The sequence below is a fragment of the Crocodylus porosus genome, unplaced genomic scaffold (genome assembly GCF_001723895.1).
Source record: "Crocodylus porosus isolate Cpor-Errol unplaced genomic scaffold, CroPor_comp1, whole genome shotgun sequence".
NCBI lineage: Eukaryota > Metazoa > Chordata > Crocodylia > Crocodylidae > Crocodylus > Crocodylus porosus.
The window spans coordinates 97,298,919-97,318,722 of record NW_017728947.1 but is presented as its reverse complement, the minus strand read 5'-3'; positions in this window follow the sequence as shown (position 1 = coordinate 97,318,722).

The window sequence follows — 19,804 nt, the reverse complement described above, 5'->3', positions numbered from 1 at the left end:
GACCTGCCCCTAATGAAACCGTGCTGGTTGCCCTTAAGCATCATCCCTGAAGCCGGCCCATCACAGATGTGCTCCTTGAGGATCTTCTCAAAGAGTTTCGCCAAGGATAGAGGTAAGACTGACGGGCCTATAGTTGCCCGGGTCCTCCCTCTTCCCTTTTTATTTATATGTGGTTTCTGTAAGGCCTTGCTAGGCTGGGGCAAAATATAATAGTTACCTCCTATAGCATGCCTTTAGTATTCCTTTACTCCTATACTTTATCACAAAAAGAGGCTAATGCCATTTTGAAACATCCTGGTACAATTGACTCATATCCAGTTTGTGATCTACTGTATCCCCCAGATCATTTCTGCAACCTAGACATGTTGTGTTTCTGTAGTTGCTTTTTTCCTTTCCAAGTGTAATACTTTGCACTTGTCTTTGATTCCATCTTATTGATTCCAGAATAGTTCTCCTATTTAGCAAGACCATTTTGAATTCAAACCCATTTCTCTTGGTCCAGTGTCTTCTGTAAATTTTAGGAGTGGTTTCTATTTCAGCTTCCAAGTTCTTAATGAACTGGATCTGGAACTGAATCCTTATGACACTGTATGAATTACCATGAGCTTGCCAGCAAACCATCACTAAACACTCCCTGGTAGGGTTTCTTCAGCCTGTTGTGTATCCAGCTTGTGCTGATTTCTTCTAGTTTGCTATAACACATTTCCCTAGTTTGTTCACAAGAATGTCATATGGTGCCATGTCAAAACACTTACTGAAGTCAAAATAAAAATCACATCTACATTCCCTTATCCACTAGACCACTTATACTGTCAGAGAAGGATATTAGATTGGTTTTACATGATTGATTCCAAGATACAGCAGTATACGCTGAGGAACAGAAGGGCAAAGTTTCCTGTGACTTCAGTAGGAAAAGGATTAGGTAAGTATCAAATTATTTAAATAGATCATTACAATTTATGAAGACAGACAGTTTTGACAAAACAAATTCCTAAACAGCCATACAACCCTCTCAGAAACTTTCTCCTCCCTAACAATCTCACTCAGGCATTCATGGTTTTCTTTATGTAAAAGGGAAAACACATATATTTCATATTAAATTATCTGGGTTTTTGTCACTAATTTTATAAGGGCAATGCTCCTTTGTTAAAATATTTACTGTCCTTTATGATTAGGAATTTTTAATCATATCTAGGACACAATATAAAACAAAAGAAAATTGTTTTGACCTTTTAGGACAAAAAAGGTGACGCTCTCTAAGAAACAACACTCAAGGTTTTAATCCACATACATTTCCAGGATTGGGGGTTTTGTTCAGTTTATCAGAGAGACAGAGCATAGCAGCATCCCTCCCTCATCTGGCAGACAGATTAGGGCCTGCAAACCCGGGAGGACTGGCACAGCCCCTGCAGCCCTCCCAGTGATAGGCCCTGATCTGCCTGCTGGCTGAGAGAGGCTGTATCAAGCTTCCCCATTATAGGCAAAACGTTGAAACGTCATCACTGTTTCAATGAAACAGAATGAAAATAGAATGAAACAGAACAGCAGTTTCCAACTGAAACAAAATTTGAAATGAAATCATCATAAAAGGTTACAACCTAGACTCAGGTTTTCCAATAAGGAAATTACAATGTAGCACCTTTAGGTTTGAAACTGACATTGTTCCACCTAAGTCCCAACCCCTTTTAGGTTCTCTTTGAATATACTTTCTTGGGATGTGCTTTCCTCAAATGTGTTGGGTGTGCCAGGCAGTTCGATCCAGTTTTATCATCAAGGCTGAACCCTGAGCAAAAACCGTTAGGTCACCTAATCTTACAGCTACAGCTTTGCCTATGGGGCCCAGTCAGTTCCATGAACAGTTAATTTTATCATTTTGGTTAAACTTATGACAGACAAGTTACATTTGCGGTTTACAAACTTACAAGCTTTATATTATCTAATGTTACCTGTTTAGGCAAAATACCAAATGCCTCTAAGAAGCACATATTTATTGCTTATTAATCCCTCTGGTTCTGGCCGTCACAGGCATGCACTTCCTGGCGCACCTGGAAGTGGACTGGCAGTGCTTCTGGGTCTGCTGCTGAGAATGCGGTAGCACCCCTCCAACCCCCACTCCCATGGGACACACCATCTGCCCCACCATCTCAGCATTCACAAGCTGCCTGGTGCCTTGAAGTATGTAGAAAAAACATTTAAAGCTGTGTCTATGTCCAAATCGTCAAATCTTTCTGAATCAATTCAGAGGGTTCCAATTTGATTCGGAGAGATTAAAGGGTCTCTTGATTTGATTCAGATTTGGGGATGCAGTCATTGAATGAGGCCGATTCTCCGCCAAATTGAATCAGTAAGTGAAGCTTTACACAGCCCTGGTAGTTAATATGAGCTGAAGAGATTCCCGGTAAGGGCCAAACACTTTGCTACAGAGGAAGGAAGAAAGCCCCACAATTCATACCAGTCTGAACATGGGGTAAAATTTCTTCCTTACCTCAAATCTGATGATATACTCGATTATTTGAATATAATATTACAGGTGACAAACCACAAAATCTGTAAAATATAAAAAAAAAAAATCATAAAATCCATGACTCTTAGGAGCATTAAATTTTAATTTAAGCACAATAGTAATAAACTGTACATTTTAAAATACTTGTTCCTTGACATTCTGCCAATAGAAATTAAGTAACATAGACTCACTATGCTTACAGCACATCTCCAGGGATGTAAAGACTGTAGAAGTGTATAAAATGGCCTAGATTAATGTTGATGACACTTCAAAAGCACAAGCCAGAAGCTTCCACATCTCATCTTGATCTGTGAATAATTTACTAGTTTTAGAATGTTTTTAAAAACTTAGATACAAATTTAGATGCATAACTACTGAATTTCCTTTGATCCTTGCTGTATGTTTAATCAGTTACCTAACATTAGGTAAAATGCTTCATAATAAGTGCAATCAATACTAGCTTTACTAATAAAAAAGCCTCAAGTGCAATACTCACATAATCAATAGCCATTATAAAAGGTAGTTTACAATACTAGGAATTTCTTGCTTTGTAGCTGAGAGTAAGGATTATGGGAGCTTAGGTGCTCTTGAGAAAGGTATTGAGGTATATTGTCTAACTTTGATGAACAGCTTGTGATGAAGGAATGCCAGCCAGCTGGGGGGGGGAATCAAATACATGAAATGACTGAAATTTCACTCATTGAGTACTCTTACATAGTGAAGATATTAGAGACCTCAAGAAGACCAATCAAGAGAGTAGGCCTCCATTTTGCTAGAGACAGTACAAATAGTCAGACAGCACATGCACCAAGAATTTGCAGTCTGTTACATTCCAATAAATACTGTAGTTTGGATGATGTACTGAATTGCATTATGCTGCTCTAGAAAATGCATGGACCCCACTTTATTCTGACTCATCTCTTTTGATAAATACAATGAGCTAACTCTAGGTGCTCTTGCTCTATGGATTACATCAGGGTAAACCTCTCTCCAATAACTGCAAATCAATATTTTAAAAAATGTTATTCAGACCAATGAAGTATTCAAAACATTGCTTCCATGGAATTACCCTGTAACTCTTTTGGAATCAACTGTGAAATAGAAGCATAGCTTTTCTTGACATCAAAAGCTATACCCCCGCCCATTTTGTCCACTCGACCTCTCATGTACAGGGTATAGCCATCCCTGCAAGGCGACATTGGCACCCACGGTAGAAGACTTGAGACTCTCTGGGTTAAAATCCGTGGGGAGCATGGCACAGGGGATACTATGATGGGAGTCTACTACAGACCCCCTACCCAGGGTCAAGACCTTGACCAGGAGCTTGCCAGGGAATTGGCTGAGGCCATGTGCTCCTGGTGTATGGTTGTCATGGGAGACTTTAACTACCCAAACATCTCATGGGAGGAGTGCTCAGCCAAATCCGAGCGGTTGCAAAGCTCTCTCTCATGCTTGGATGACTTTTGACGCAGGAGGTCTACAGGCCCAGGTCTACAGGCCCATGAGAGGTAAAGCACTACCCAACCTGGTACTGGCAACCAGGGACGACATAATCAGTGACCTAATGATCGAAGGGAAGCTGGGTGACAGTGACCACAAGCTGATCACCTTCACCATCCACCGTAAAGCTGGCAAGTCAGTGAGTAATACAGAAGTCCTCGACTTCAGGAAAGCTGACTTTGACAAGCTCAGGAGGCTTGTCAGTGAGGCCTCCAAAGGGGAGAGGAGTTCAGGACAAGTGGTTGCTCTTCAAGGGAGCAATTCTGGATGTGCAAAGTCTATCCCGCCTCAAAAGGAAAGGCAGCAAAAGGGCACAGCAGCCCCCTTGGCTCTCCAGGGAACTACCAGACCTCCTGCATCTTAAAAGGAACACCTACAAAGGATTGAGGCCTGGAACCACCACCAAGGAGAAATACTCTGCTCTGGTCTGGACCTGCAGAGAGCAAACCAAGGAAAGCCAAGGCTGTGATGGAACTCCAGCTAGCTACAAATATCAAGGACAATAAAAAGTCCTTTTTTAGATATGTGGGGAGCTGGAGGAAAAGCAAGGGCAAAACTGGACCCCTGCTAAACCAGATGGGACAACTGATGCCCAGGAAAAAGCAAACTTGGTAAATGGGTACTTTGCGTCAGTTTTTCACCAGTCCCATTGGACACCCCTGCCCACTGTGGGTCAGGGATGCCCGGGTGAGGGAAATTCCTTACCCTCCATTGAAGCTGACCTTGTGAAGAAACACCTTGACAGGCTGGATACATTTGTCAGCCAGCTCTGATGGCCTAGACCAAAGGACACTCAAGGAGCTGGCTAGCATCATAGCTCAGCCCCAGCATGGATCTTTGAGAACTCCTGGCGCTCTGGTGAAGTGCCCGATGATTGGAAGAAGGCCTATCTTCAAGAAATGAAAGTAGATCCAGGAAACTACAGGCCCATCAGCCTGACCTCTATCCTGGGGAAGGTCTTGGAAAAGATTATCAAAGAGGTCATCCTTAACAGACTAGCTGACAGCAATATCCTGAGGGATACCCAGCACGGGTTTGTTGTGGGTAGGTCTTGCTTGACCAATCTCATTTCCTTTTACGACCAGGTGACCTATCACCTGGACAAGGGAGAAGAAGTTGATGTTGTATATCTTGACTTTAAAAAAGCCTTCGATCTGGTATCCCATGATCATCTCTTGGCGAAACTAGCTAACTGCGGCCTCAACCTCAGCACAATCCGCTGGCTGGGGAATTGGCTCTGCAGTAGGACCCAGAGGGTGGTGGTTGATGGAAGTCAATCATCGTGGTGTGCGGTGACCAGTGGGGTCCCTCAAGGCTCTGTCCTAGGGCCTATACTTTTTAACATCTTCATCAGTGATGTAGACATTGGTGTCAGAAGTGGGCTGGCCAAGTTCACCAATGACACCAAACTCTGGGGTAAAGCATCCACACCTGAGGACAGGAGGGTGATCCAGACAGACCTTGACAGGCTCATGAAATGGGTGTATGAAAACCTGATGGTGTTCTCCACCTTGGGAAAAAAAACCCTGCAGGATCCTTATAGGCTCGGCAGTGGTACGCTGGCTAGCACTATGGAAGAAAGAGACTTGGGGGTCATGATTGACATGATGAACATGAGCCTGCAATGTGATGCTGCGGCTAGTAAAGCGACCAAAATGCTGGCTTGCATCCATAGATGCTTCTCAAGCAAGTCCCTGGATGTCGTTCTCCCCCTGTACTCGGCCTTGGTGAGGCCGCAGCTGGAGTACTGCGTCCAGTTTTGGGCTCCACAATTCAAAAAGGATGTGGAGAAGCTTGAGAGAGTCCAGAGAAGAGCCACGCACATGATCAGAGGTCAGGAAAGCAGACCTTATGATGAGAGGCTGAGAGCCATGGGACTCTTCAGCCTGGAAAAGCGCAGGCTCAGAGGCGATCTGGTGGCCACCTAAAAGGTTATCAGGGGTGCTCACCAGGATCTGGGGGAATGTCTGTTCACCAGAGCGCCCCAAGGGATGACAAGTTCAAATGGTACAAACTCCCCTGGGACACAGGGCTGGACTTGATGATCCTTCAGGGTCCCTTCCAGCCCAAATGTCTAATGAAATCTATAGCTCCTTGAACAAGCTTTATCTAAAGTGCCCCCACTGCCATTCTGAAGTGTGGGGATGCTGGTACACAAGATGCTTTAATTAAACTGTCTCAAGTGCCCCTGCCCCACTCCCAGAGCACATGTATAAGTGCCCACAATTTAGTGACACTTTAATGCACATTAAGTAAACTAATGCACATTAAAGCGCATGCGTAGATGCACCCTCAGGGAGTCTTAATCTGATAAGTCCCTTCCCTCTACTAATGCATGTTGTGAGTGGGTTATGGATCCTAACTCCTTCTCCCTCTGAACTCGCCTGCCATAACTTGGATGGAAAAGATAATAAGAGGGATTCAGTGGTATTGCCCCATGCAGAGTTAGTAACGTCACCCAGGTGTTAATTTCTTACAATAAAGCTTTATTGCCCCTGTAGTGGATTTGGAGAACTATGAGAGCCTTGCTAATTATTCCATTAGTGAGGGAAGCCCAGGTTGCTGATAAGGTACCTTGGCACTGGGTACATATTGTATTTGCTACAGTCCTTGTCACTAATTGCCTCATTAAAATGGTGCATTCCCCGCGTCTTTCACTTATGCCATGTGCCGGAAACGGCCCCAGCTGCTCCCTTGCTGTCCATGTCGCCACACTCACCGTTATTGCTGGTCCCGTTGGGTTGGGGCTAAGTCTAGCTCCTCTTGCCTGCTTCACCCTGGGGAGCTTCCCTTTCACTCCCAGCTCACTGCTGCAGAGCCCCAGCTCTTCTCTGGACTCACCAGAGCAGCTGTAGTTCCCCAGTAAGTACGTAGCTTTGTGGCCAACCCACCATCATCCCGAATCCCATGGTCCTGGTGTCCTGTGGAATCACCCATCTGGCGCGTAGTACTTCTCTTTTCTGGGGTCCGGGTTGCTCCGCATCTTTCCTCCAGTGCCTGAAGGCAGAATGTATATGCCACGTCGCTGGATATATACCAGCCATGGCAGGATAAGCACCCTGCCCTGCCCCCAGTGCCTGATTCCCTCCACCTGGTGGGGTGCATCGTAGTGTTAAGCTTGCCCAATCCTGCCTTAGTAACCGGGCTCTCACCTGAGCCCCTGTTACACACACATAATTTTCTACCTTCCCTCCTCTCTTACAAACACACATTATGAAAATAAGTGTAGTTTATCCCCATACATTATTGACATCATACCTTTTGATTATTTCTCCCAAAATTATATAGATTGCTAATAAGCCCTTTTGCAGTTCTGAAAGATGACATTTTAAATACTTTCATTCATATTCAAATACTCTTCTTTAATCAATGGTAGAGTTCAAATTAACTGTTAATTAAGAATGTCATTTAGTTCCAACATCTGAAATTCTGTTCCTATTCACAGTCATATCAGTAACTTACAAGTACTTCTTTCTGTATTACTTATGAGTAGTGTGTGTGTGTTTATGCATGTACACACACACACAGTCTCCCAGCCATGCTCCAAATTTTACTTGATTAATTATACACTTCTCTTCACCATGTTGTTGTCTTTGTTTGTCCCTCCTGTTCCAGTTCTTACAGAGGCCCTAGACTATCACAAAATAAATTACAGCTCTTTAGTCTTTTGCCTGTCACCTCTGACAATTTCCTCCTCATCTGACTTGCTCAGCACATCTTATAAAAGTTTTGAGGTAGACTTTTATGAGTCTCCTAGGTACCATAACTGTTTTTACTAAGCTTTTGCCTATCTTAAACAATGACTTTATCATAGTATTTAGGCAAACAGCTGCCATAAGGGTTTAAGGGCTGGATTATGTTGTATCCCTATTTGGTTGTTCATGGAACAAAGAGAAACCACAAGAAAACAGTTTGCATACACATGGTTTCAATATTATCTACAATTACAGCATCTCTATAACCAGTCCTCTCAATTAAAGCCCACTATAGTTTGAGAAGCACAGAATCCTCGCAGGTTATCACTTACCACAGGGGTGGCTGGTACAGGATTCTGCATCTAAAGGCAGGTGTTGGGGTTAGAGTAGGTTTCAGAAGTCACATCTCTCCTCTTCTCCAGCTCACCTGAGTATCTCCATGTGCTCACTTTCATGCCTTTTATATTATTTTTGATTTGGTACACCGTCCTAATCCACCAGAACAACTCCTTCATCCCTCGGCTCCATCTCTCTGGGCCATTGGCCCCTCAGCTCAGTTCAATTTTCTATGGGCTCTCACCCCTCAGGCTCAGCTCTAATAGTCCTTTTTTCAACTGCATTGCTTTCTCTAGTGGCCACATTCCAGCCTTTCAGCCACTCTCATGCCTTGCAGCTTAAAATGCAGTAAGGAAAGCTCCACCATAATCAACTTGCATCTGGACAACCTTTCTATAAATCCACCTCAAGCCTCTACTTCCACTGCCTTCTACCAGCTCAGGCCCTCCTGAGCCTACTCACCATTCCCTTAGTCTCTAATCCTCATGCTCCTCAGATTCATACAAGGAGCTCCTTCTGCTTCCACAGTCTAAGCCAGACTCCAGTTCCCTGCTCCTTTTCTTAGTTACCAGCAAGAAGCTCCAGACTTCAGCTCTGCCCAAGTCAGACCACCCTCTCTGCCACTGGCAGAGGGCTTATATAGCCCCTGACTCCTCCTTCTGAAATGAGGTCACCTCAGCAAGCCATTACCTAACGAGCTGCCAGATGCTTATTATCTGGAGCTCTGCAGCTGTCTATTTCTACCCTCAGCAACATGGCTTGGTCCCTGTTACAGCGCCACGAGTCCCATAAGTTCCACGGGTAGCCTCTGCTTCTAGCTCTGCTTCTAGCACACAACAGATTGGAGAGGGGTCAGGGAGCAGAGAGCAGAGCAGGAGAGTGGGCAGGTAGGTACAAAGGACTGGAGTAACACTCAGGGAGACTGTGAAGCTTAATTTGTGCTATGTCTGCCAAAAAGTTTGGCCCCCACTGAGTCCCATCACACAGTACATGGAACCTGTTGTCAGTCTTGTATGATCCAGAACAAAGAAGAAAAAATAATTACCAGGCAAAGAAAATACAAATTCAAATGAAGCACACAGGCATGAAGGGACCAATAGGTTGGAAATGCAGGATTTCCAGACCCAAAATACTTGTCCTTGCACAGGCTGAGGGGGGATCTTGTGGCCTGTTATAAACAAGTTGGGGGGACCAGCAGGCACTGGGGGAGTCCCTGTTCCCCCGAGCACTGCCAGGAGTGACCAGGAATAACGGTCACAAGCTGGCAGAGGGTAGGTTTAGGTTAGCTATCAGGAGGCTCTACTTCACGGTCAGGGCGGCTAGGGTCTGGAACCAGCTTCCAAGAGAAGTGGTGCAGGCTCCTACCCTGGGGGTCTTTAAGAGGAGGTTAGATGAACATCTTGCTGGGGTCATTGGATCCAGTTCTCTTTCCTGCCATGGCAGGGGGTAGGACTAGATGATCTGCTCAGGTCCCTTCCCACCCTAGAAAATATGAAACTATGAAACTATGAAACCCAAGTGCATTGGAATGGTGAGATCCCATCCCTCGCTCCCCCTCTTTCTCTTTTTCTGTCTAGGCATAGATTTCTGAACCTGAATTGTATTAGTTAAGCTTAAACTAGGTTTCTCCAAATGCTCAGTGAAACCAAGATAATATTGTAATGGCTTTTGTTTGTTTTCCCTTGCATGTGTATTACTACTAGTACCATTATGCATTTCATATACTTAGCAATAAATAACTTTTATAGTCAAACGGGTAGTAACTGAGTATATTTTTTCTTCTCTACTTCCCCTTCCCCACTCGCTCTGCAGCAACGCTTCTTTTACCTAAGCCAAAGGTCCCTGTGAAGCCCAGAAATATTGTGGGGTCTGATCATCAAGAGGCTACCACTACTAGGACAGTTAGGGCAAAGGATTGGGACGTGCTGAGTTTGAAACACATAAGGGGATCAGCTTGTACAGGCTCATTGATGCAGTTTGGCTCAGACATGCCCTAATAAACTGAATGCTGGCCCATGAGGGTGTCAGCTGGACACCCAGCTGGATTCAGAGGTATTCTGTTTAGCTGTGTGCTTGTGTCTGACTGCATTTTATTGTTACCTTAATGAACTGATTCCTAGCGTATAAGGGTGTCAGCCTGTCCATGCTGATCAACCCGGCCAGGTCAGGCATGTCACGTTAATCTGTGTGTGTGCTCTCCTGCAAGGGTCTACTAAAGCCTCCCAATGGAAAGATCTCATCTAAACAATTTATGGTGATGGGGGATTGCTATCTAGCTTCCCCTCTAGGGTAACATGTTGGCATGCTTCAGATTCTCTGAGTGCTGGCTTGGTATTGCAGTACCTCCAGATACCAGGCCCAATGCTTATTCCCTCCTGTGACATAAGATAGTTGCCGGGGAGCGGGGGAGCGGGGTTGTTTGGTTTTTTTAAATGGCCACATAAAAAAGGATCAGTATGTCCAATATGGGCTATGTGTTTTATAGATATGCTCAGTGGTGGCTGCATTTAATCAAATCAGCTTCAGAACTGGTTTTTCACTGCTGAGCACATGTATTTAATGAATTTACCTTATATAAAATTATAAGGTGAGGGGCTTTTTCCATCATGCTGATTAAAGGAAAAAACCTTGTCTTGTATTTGAATAAATACAATAATATATTTTTTATGTCTCAAAAGTTACATGAGGTGCTGATTTTTAAATTCTGTAATGTAAGTATCGTTGCATTCTTCTGGTTCTTGATGTTGTGCTAACAGGACATGGGTCAGTCAGACCCAGCTGTAAAAGCTGGAGTTTGAAACTAGAGTCATAAATTTGATAGCCCAGTGGTGGCCATGCTTGCCTCACAAACCTGGGGCCCTGAGTTTGATCCCTGTCCTCCTGTAACAGTCTGGGCCTCACAGGGCAGCTGCAGCACACACTAGGGGCCTCCTTATGCCCATTCTCTGACTCCAGCTCCCCTTCTTGGGTCTCCTCTTCTCTTTCCAGCCATGCCTTGATATCAAAAGATATTAAACTCATTAAAAGGTCCGAATCAAATCCAAAGCCTCTGAATAGATTCGGAAAATATTCAGAGAGATTCGTAGATTTGGATTGGCTGGGGAGAGACAGGCACAGCTGGGTGGCTGCAGGCTCTCACATGGCTCCTCTAGCTGTGCCTACCTCTCCCCAGGCAGGGGAGCTGCAGAAGAAACCCCCATGGCTGCCCTGCCCAGCCCCATCTCCCATCTGGTCCCAGCCTACTCCTGGCACTTAAAAAACCCCCCCAAAACCCCAATTCCCTGCACTTGCTATCTGTAGCACAGGCTGTGGGGGCTCTGAGGCCACGTGGCAGAGCCCCCCAGCACAGCCCCCACTCCCAGATCACCCCCCAACCCTGTCCAGCCCTGCCTCTGATGGCACCCATGTCTGGCCCTGCCGCTGATGAACTCCCTGCCCAGCCCCAGCAGTGCAGGAATCAAAAAAAACAACCAAACCACTCCCTGGCAGTAGCAGTGGCTGTGGAGGCTCTGGGGCCACATGGCAGAGCTCCCTCTGCCACAGCTCCAGCTCCCTAATCTCCCCCCCCTGCCCAGACCTGTCCCTAATGCCCTCCTACCCCCCATGCCTGGCAATTAAAAAAACATTTTAAAAGCCCTGTACTCACCGGCTCTCACAGCAGGGGGCAGGGCCTCTGGGCACTCATGGAAGAGCAGCGCAGGGCAGTGGGGATTGCTCTCCCACCTGGCACCCATGTTGCAGCTGCACCATGGCATGGGTGCAGTGCGACTCAGCAGGGCCCCATGCAGTGTCTGAGAGCTGGGGCAGCTCCAGTGGTCAGCCGGAGCCTGGTACCACTCAGCTCCAGCAACCCCCAGCTCCCAGATAGAGCACATCTCCCTGCTGCCATGCTGAACCCATGCCATGGGGCAGCTGCCACGCAGGTTCCAGGCAGGGGGGGTAATCCCTGCTGCCCCATACTGCACAGGGGGCCTCTGCCACGAGCCTCAGAGGCCCTAAGTCCCATTGCTGCAAGTGGTGAGTGTAGGGCTTTTTTTTTTCATTTAAAGTACAGGGAGCCTGGGGCCAGGCAGGGGCTGGGGCAGGGGCTGGGGCTGGGGCTGGGCAGAGCAGCCAGGGGGGTTTCTCCTGCGGCTTCCTCCACCTGGGGAGAGGCAGGCACAGGCAGAGGAGCTGTGGGAGAACCTGCAGCCACCCAGTCATGCTTGCCTCTCCGCAGCGGATCTGAATCTCTGTATCATCACCGAATCTTTGATTCTGATTCACCCAAATCGAATGAGGACAGTGATTCTAATCATCAAATTGAATCACTGTCCTCTGAATCAGCCATATCCAAATCAAATCCTTCCCTACTCATAGAGTCCTAATAGACCCCAACTCCCTATATCTGCCAGGCTAAAGAGCTGGTGAACAGAACAGGAGTACATAACACTCCACAACAAAGTCTCTTTAAGACATCTCCTCAGACTCTTAAGAATGAGTTGAAACTTAATTCTCCTGGTGTTCATCCTGGAGTGGAACAGTTTTTTTCATGTCCATAATCAGGGCTCATCCTAAAGGCACATCTTAACCATAGATGGATGCCTTCCTATTGCACTAGTACTGTAGCCTGTGCCCCTGTGGGCTGTTAAATCATCTTGAGCTGAGGGAGGTGCCGTTTTTCAGAGGAGATTTAATGCAGAGCATTTGACCTTTTCTTGCTCTTAGAAATGCTTAGAGAGGTATCTGTTGTGACACATGTAAACTGAATCAGCTTTTTACTAGCTATCAGAGAAGCTCTTCAGCTGTACAGCCAGTAGCTTTTATTTGCATCTGGTTCTACTAATAAAATGGTGATTTAAAAAAAACAGTAAAAGGAAGCAGCTTCTAGAGCTCCCTCCTCTAAACAATCTGTCTGTCCCAACACTAGCCTTATTGTCCTTATGTTCTTCTGAGCCATACCTACAACAAAGAGTCATCAGCAGTTAACCTTGTAGAGCCTTGCAGCTTCCAACAGGATAAAGCACCAAGAGAATCCAGTTATAGTGGAATCCAGATATACAGAACACAACAGTTTTACAATGTAAGTGTCCACTGCAATTTCAATGGATTAGTCTTTCTGCATTTCCCGTACAGGGTTAGTGAAGTGATTCCTATAGTTTATATATAGAAGGCTCTTTGGAATTCTACCAGGTAAAAGACTGTACATGGATTTATGACACTTGCAAAAAATACACAAAATAAGTACACAGTAGAGACTGTTTGTATAGTCCTTCCAAGTAAGGGTAGAAAAAGACAAAAAGTACTGTTGAAACAGCACACAAAATGGCTGCAAGAATAAAGTGGACTCCATATTGGAGAATGAAACTGGATCTGAAAATTGCTGATCCAGAGTCAACCCCATATGGATACAGATTATACGGGTGAAATTGTGTATATCAACCCAAAAGCTTTCCTTCCCTCACATCACCCCCCCAGTCAGATTATTTATAACTGGGATAGAAAGACAAAAAAACATAGCGTTAGACAAGACTTTCCAATACTGCTAAGGTTAAGACAGACGTTCCTAAAATTAGGATAGCATCACAGCAGAATCCAAAATCAGTTGCAAAACCAAATTCAAATACTGTCACTAAGTGAACCTGAGACCTTTTAAAGTGCTTTACTTTAAAAAATTGCTGAACATACGATCTCTGCAAATCAAACCAATTTAACGAATTGCAAGAAAGTAAGTCACTTCTAAAAATCTTTAGTCATGGTTAGCAAAGGCCATTAATTTACACAAAGATTTTTTTTTACTGGATTACAAGTTACTTGAAACAAACATTCAAAAAAGAACTTTTGAAACTGCAATGGTTCTAAAATTAATAACTACGGCAGTATTTCTGTCTATTTTCTGTCCAGATTTGAATACACTGTTCAATTTCTGAATCTACAGAAATATGTCTTTCCCAATAAGTTGTGAGAAACATTTTATTTTATTACTCAACATAAATGCTAAATATTTTTTAAAACAACAAGCATGCTTGATGCACCATGACTTATAGTTTTGTCTTGCTCCGAAAAGTATCTCCCGTAGCAACTGCTGTGTATGTCTGTTGATATTAAATATAAATTGCATTGCAAAGAAAACACAAAAAAATCTCAGTAGCACAACAATCCAAGTCAGATAAACATGAACAGCCGTCACAGTGTGATTTACAGGACATTCATTACTCATGACTATGAGCAATACCAGCTTGTTTTGCATATTTATTAATTCTCATCTTAGGATACTGGCAATAAGTGCAATCATTGTCATGAAATGCTAGATGTAAAATAAGTGAGTGGAATAAATTAGCTCCATCTCTGTACATGATTAGAAATTATATACCTCTAATTAATAAACCAAGGGCTTGAAGGACATTAATAATTTATTTTCACAGACAATTTTCTTCTGTGTTTGTGTCACATTAATTCTTCACTTGGACAGATGACAGCTAGGACTCAGATGAAGTGAATTAACAAAACTGTCATGTCTACCAAGATTACAACTCAGAGTACAGACCTAAAGATACTACTGAACTTATACACTTCATCCTCACACACAACTTCACTTTCAATAATGTACACTTCCTCCAGACCATGGCCACAGCTATGGGCACCAAAATGGCCCCACAATGTGCCAACCTTTTTATGAGCCATCTGGAAGAAGAATTCCTCAAGGACTGCACTATCAAACCAATGCTATACTTAAGATATATTGATGGCATCTTCATCATTTCGACTGAAAACCTGCAATCTGATTGATTTACATCAGAAATTCATTAATCATCACTCTTCCATCAGAATAAATCTTGAATACTCCAGCACCAATGTTTCCTTTTTAGACACTATCCAGAATGGTTAAAGACAAACCATCATATACAAGAAACCCACGGACCATTATATATATATACATATCTGCACAGAACCAGCAATCACCCTAAACGACCAAAAAAGTTGTTATCACAGCCAAGCCCTCCGATACCACCAAATCTGCACTGAGAACACACATGATCATCAACTCACAAATCTCAATAGGGCTTTCAACCAATAAGGACACTCCTCCAGAGAGATAGATTGCACATTTGAAAGAGGCACCTGGATACCACATGAAGAATTGCTACAGTACAGAAAGAAAATCCCCATGAATTGCACACCATTAGTTATGACATACATCCTTCCCTGGAACCTATATGGAAGATCCTCAAACAATTGCAACCCATACTAGAAGAAGACCCAATTGTTAAAGAGATCTTCCCAGAAACACCCATCCTAGCCTTTAAACAAGAACTGGACCTTGCAACCTCATCAACAGAAGCAAACTAATGTTTGCCCAAACACATCGAATAGATCCAGACCATGCCATGACAAGAAATGTAAAACCTGCCAACATATCTCCAGCACCCCCACAATAACTACTCCCCATAACAGAACCATCACTATTTCTGGATATTACACCCACACCCCAAGAAATGTAATGCATCTCATCCAGTGCACTAAATGCCCTGATGGAAAATATGTAGGAGAAACCAAACAACAACTGCAGACCAGAATGAATGCACACCGAAAATCTATTAAAGACAAGAATACCCGACTACCTATGGGGGCACATTTCTTACAAGATAACCACTCTCTGTCCAATGTCCCAGTTCTACTCCTCAAAGGAAATTTACAAAACACCTTTGGCCAACAACCCTATGAACTTCACTTCATCAGCCTACTGGATACAGAAAATCATAGAATAATTCATAGAATCATAGAAGTAGGGTCGAAAGGGACCTTGTAGATCTTCAAGTCCAAGCCCCTGCCTGGGCAGGAGAAAAATTGGGCTCAAATGACTCCAGCCATGTAGGCATCAAGCCTCCAGGATAGGAGCCAGCCCCACTTCCCTTGGAAGTTGGTTCCAGATCCTAGCCGCCCTGATTGTGAAGCCGTTCTTACGGATGTCTAATCTAAACCTACTCTCCAACAACTTATGGCTGTAATTCCTTGTTATGCCAGGGGGCACTAGGGGAAACAAGGTCTCTCCCAAACCTTTCTGGTCCCCGCTAGTGAGTTTATAGACAGTCACCAGGTCCCCCCTCAGCCTTCTTTTGTGACGGCTGAACAGGTTCAGGTCCCACAGTCTCTCATTGTAGGGTCTGCCCTGTTGTCCCTGGATCATGCGGGTGGCCCTCCTCTGGACCATCTCAATGTTGTCCACATCCCTCCTGAAGTGGGGCACACAGAACTGGACACAGTACTCCAGCTCTGGCCTGACCAGTGTTGCATAGAGGGGGAGGATCAGTAGGGGCACAGTGCCAGCGGGCCACAATTGTTGGTGCCAGAGTGGTGCAGCGTACGGGGTTTGGACCCCAGCCCATGAGGGCGGCAGTTTGCCCAGTGGGGCAAACAACCCAAGAAAGGGTCAAGGGGGCCAGGCATGGCTACGGCCACCTGAGCCCCAAGCACATGAAACGCACAGCACGAGGAGCGCGGTACAGGCCCCAGAGAGGGCGAGGACCCAGAGAGGGCACAGTGCAAGGTGAGCGTGGTTGGAGACCCCTAGAGGGGCCGCAAGCGCGGAGAGCATGGCAGAGACCCATGTGGGGCCAACACCTCAGAAAATGGCTCTTCTGAGATTTTAACTATGTATAAAAATGCTTTCAGTTTTAGCTTTTGTGTGTTATCTGAATTATATGGATGGTTTCAGATCTGAGAAAATTAATGCAGAACATTTCTCTTTCAACTAATAAGCTGCAGCAGTTTGGACTGGAGGCTCTAGCCTTGTCCCATCTCTAGTAGGATTGTTTTGATTCAAACATAAAGCTGAGATGATGAGCAATCTTCATCATAATAATAGAAAACTTCCCTTCAACTTATTGTCTTGACTTGAAACTTATTATCTGACCCTAAAAGCCTGAAGAATAGGTATTTGTTAAAGGCATAGAAAATAGGAATCTCTAGCTCCTTACCAGTGGTGATATGTATGAGGTGCACAGAGGTATGCGTGCCCCACCCTGAGAGTCCTGATGCACACCCTCACAGCCAGAGTTCCCCGCGTAGGCAATGGGCAGGGTGGGCAGGTGGGAGCACTGGCGCCCCCCCCCCCGACAGCACCAGCTGGGGAGTAGGGGCTCCAGGAGAAGTGCCACTGGCACTGTTGGGCATGCTGCTAGCACTTCTGGGTCAGTGCGATCACCCGCAGGGGGACACCCCCCACCTCCAGTTGCTGACTGGCCTGTGAGGGGGCAAGTCCCCCCCCACCCCCGACTCAGGAGGCACCAATCGCCCATACTTCTTACATTTTTTCTTACCAAAGACAGAATAAAAATTAGATTCTTGCTCTAATAACAGACATGCAAGAGCAAGGCTGTGCTACTTTTACCTTAATCTGTGCCTCAAAGGCCTGGAAGATCAGCTCTTCATTACATAAAAATACATTCAGATGCCCCAGTCCACATGCTAATCATGTACTATGCTCCATAATGACCTTTTTCATGTAAAAAAAGGAAGCTCCTAATCCTGTTCCTTGGCGATAGGATAGTGAGCCTATAAACAGAGGAGTAGATGGCCAATTAATTAAACTTCTTAGTGAAACTTAAAGGTCAAAGCAGAATATTCAACTACCTTAGTTCACTGAATATGAAATTAAAGGAGCCATCTTCCTGGTAAAATTATATGGGCACAAAGTTATTTTTTGTGTTATCCACTGAAGTGCCTTGAAGCCCAAGAGTAATTTGGCCTAGTGTTTGGAAGGCAAAAGATATTTGGATTTCCCATGCAGAAACAAGTCTTATTCGAAGACATGGTTCTGCAAAGGCTTGTTGGGAAGAGATGGCATCCACATCATGCCAAATGGGGAGAAACTGTTTTCTCCCAGGATGGCTGACTTGCTGGAGAAGGCTTTAAACTGGGTGTGTTGGGGGATGGGTGTGCAAATGAGAATGAAAGCCTGGGAACAGCCAAGCAGGAAGGGCATAGAGAGGGTACTCAGGGAGGTGTCAACAGGTTGGAATAATGTCAGCATGGCAGGGAACCAGGGGTTACCAATCAGGGACTTAAGTGTCTATACACAAACACTAGGAGTATGGGGAATAAGCAGGAGAAACTGGCACTCCTGCTAGCAAATAGGGAATATGATCTTGTCGGAATAACGGAGACCTGGTGTGACACAACACATGACTGGGCTGCATGCATAGAGCTACAGGTTGCACAGAAGGAATTGGGTAGGGAAGAAGGGAGGAAGTGTAGCTCTCTGTGTAAAGGATCGAGAAGGGTGACTTGAGAACTCAGTGGGTCAAGATACAGATAGGATGAGGAGAAGGGGACTTGATGGTAGGCATTTACTATGGACCACCAAACCTTGTTGGGATCATTTGATCTCAGCAGTATTGCCACCCAGAGCAGGAGGGTTGGACTCAGTGATCTTCTGAAGTCCCTTCCAGCCTTAATTTCTATGATTTTATGAAATGGATGATTATAAAAAAGAAAAGTATAACAATTCAAGAAGAGACAGAAATTGTGATATTTATGCCATGAAACAAGTGGCACACTAAGTTGGAAAGAGGAGATGGGTTAGCAATCAAAACTTGTAGGGAGTATAAAGTAAAAGAAAAACAGTTTAGTGATCAAAGCAAAGGCCTAGAAGTCAAAATGTTATGGATACTAGACCTGGCTCTGACAAAGACCTTTTCTGTGGCCTCAGTCAAACCACTTAATGCCTCTGCTTCCATTTAATTTGCCCATCCGTGAAATCAAGGTAAAATGCTCTAACCCCAAAAGTGTCTAGGAAACATTAAATATGTGTACAGAGCCTTGAAGAAGAAATGGGCTATGTATGATAATGTAAATGTTATTAATTAATGCTTAGAAAACCCATGTAGTACTCCTGATATTTAACAAATTGGCACATTTTTAACACTTCTTTCTATATTCCACATTACGGAAAACAAATTCTCAGTTTGTGTCTCTAAGTCTTGTCTCTCCTAAGGCATTTACCACAAGAAGTGAGGGTTTCATCTGTAAAGCCAATATACTGTGTTCCAGCTGAGACTGTGGCCAGGCTCAGTTAAATCCCAAAGAAAGACCCTTTCCAGGCAACTGTGGGGTGTGAGTGAAACCAAAGAACTGACTGCAGGTTTGTATTTGTGGTGAACTCAAAACAAGATGCCTTTAAATTACTCCACTAAACAAAGCGTAGCCCCACTATTACTGTAGAAAAGTACTTTTCCAAATGTGTTCATCTTGGGAAGGTCAGTGAGACTGCCTTCAGCATGCTAGGTGGGATTACAATGGTGGCTGGCTATCATGTTGGGTGTACCACTGAAGTCAAAGGAAGGAAAAAAACCCCTCTATTCTAGGAACCAGCTGGGCCCAGGGGGCTGTGTTGTGAAGGAGCTCTCTCTGAACAGGGACAGGGTCTAGTTGACTGAAACACACTGCCCTATTGAAAACACTGACTGATCAGGCCTGGGTGAGCATTGGCTCCTGCTGGTGGAGTGGTAACACATTTGTCCAGTGTCCCAGCAACTGAAGGAGGTTAAGGGGAAATTTAAATTACTTTTCTTTCAGCCAGAGGCATGCATCCTACTCTGGGAGCCTGCTAGGAAGAAGAAACAATATCAGTCTGTTGGAACTTGTCAGAATAACGGAGACCTGGTGTGACACAATGCATGACTGGGCTGCATGCATAGAGCTACAGGTTGCACAGAAGGAATTGGGTAGGGAAGAAGGGAGGAAGTGTAGCTCTCTGAGGGGAAAGGGACTTAATGGTGGGAGTCTACTA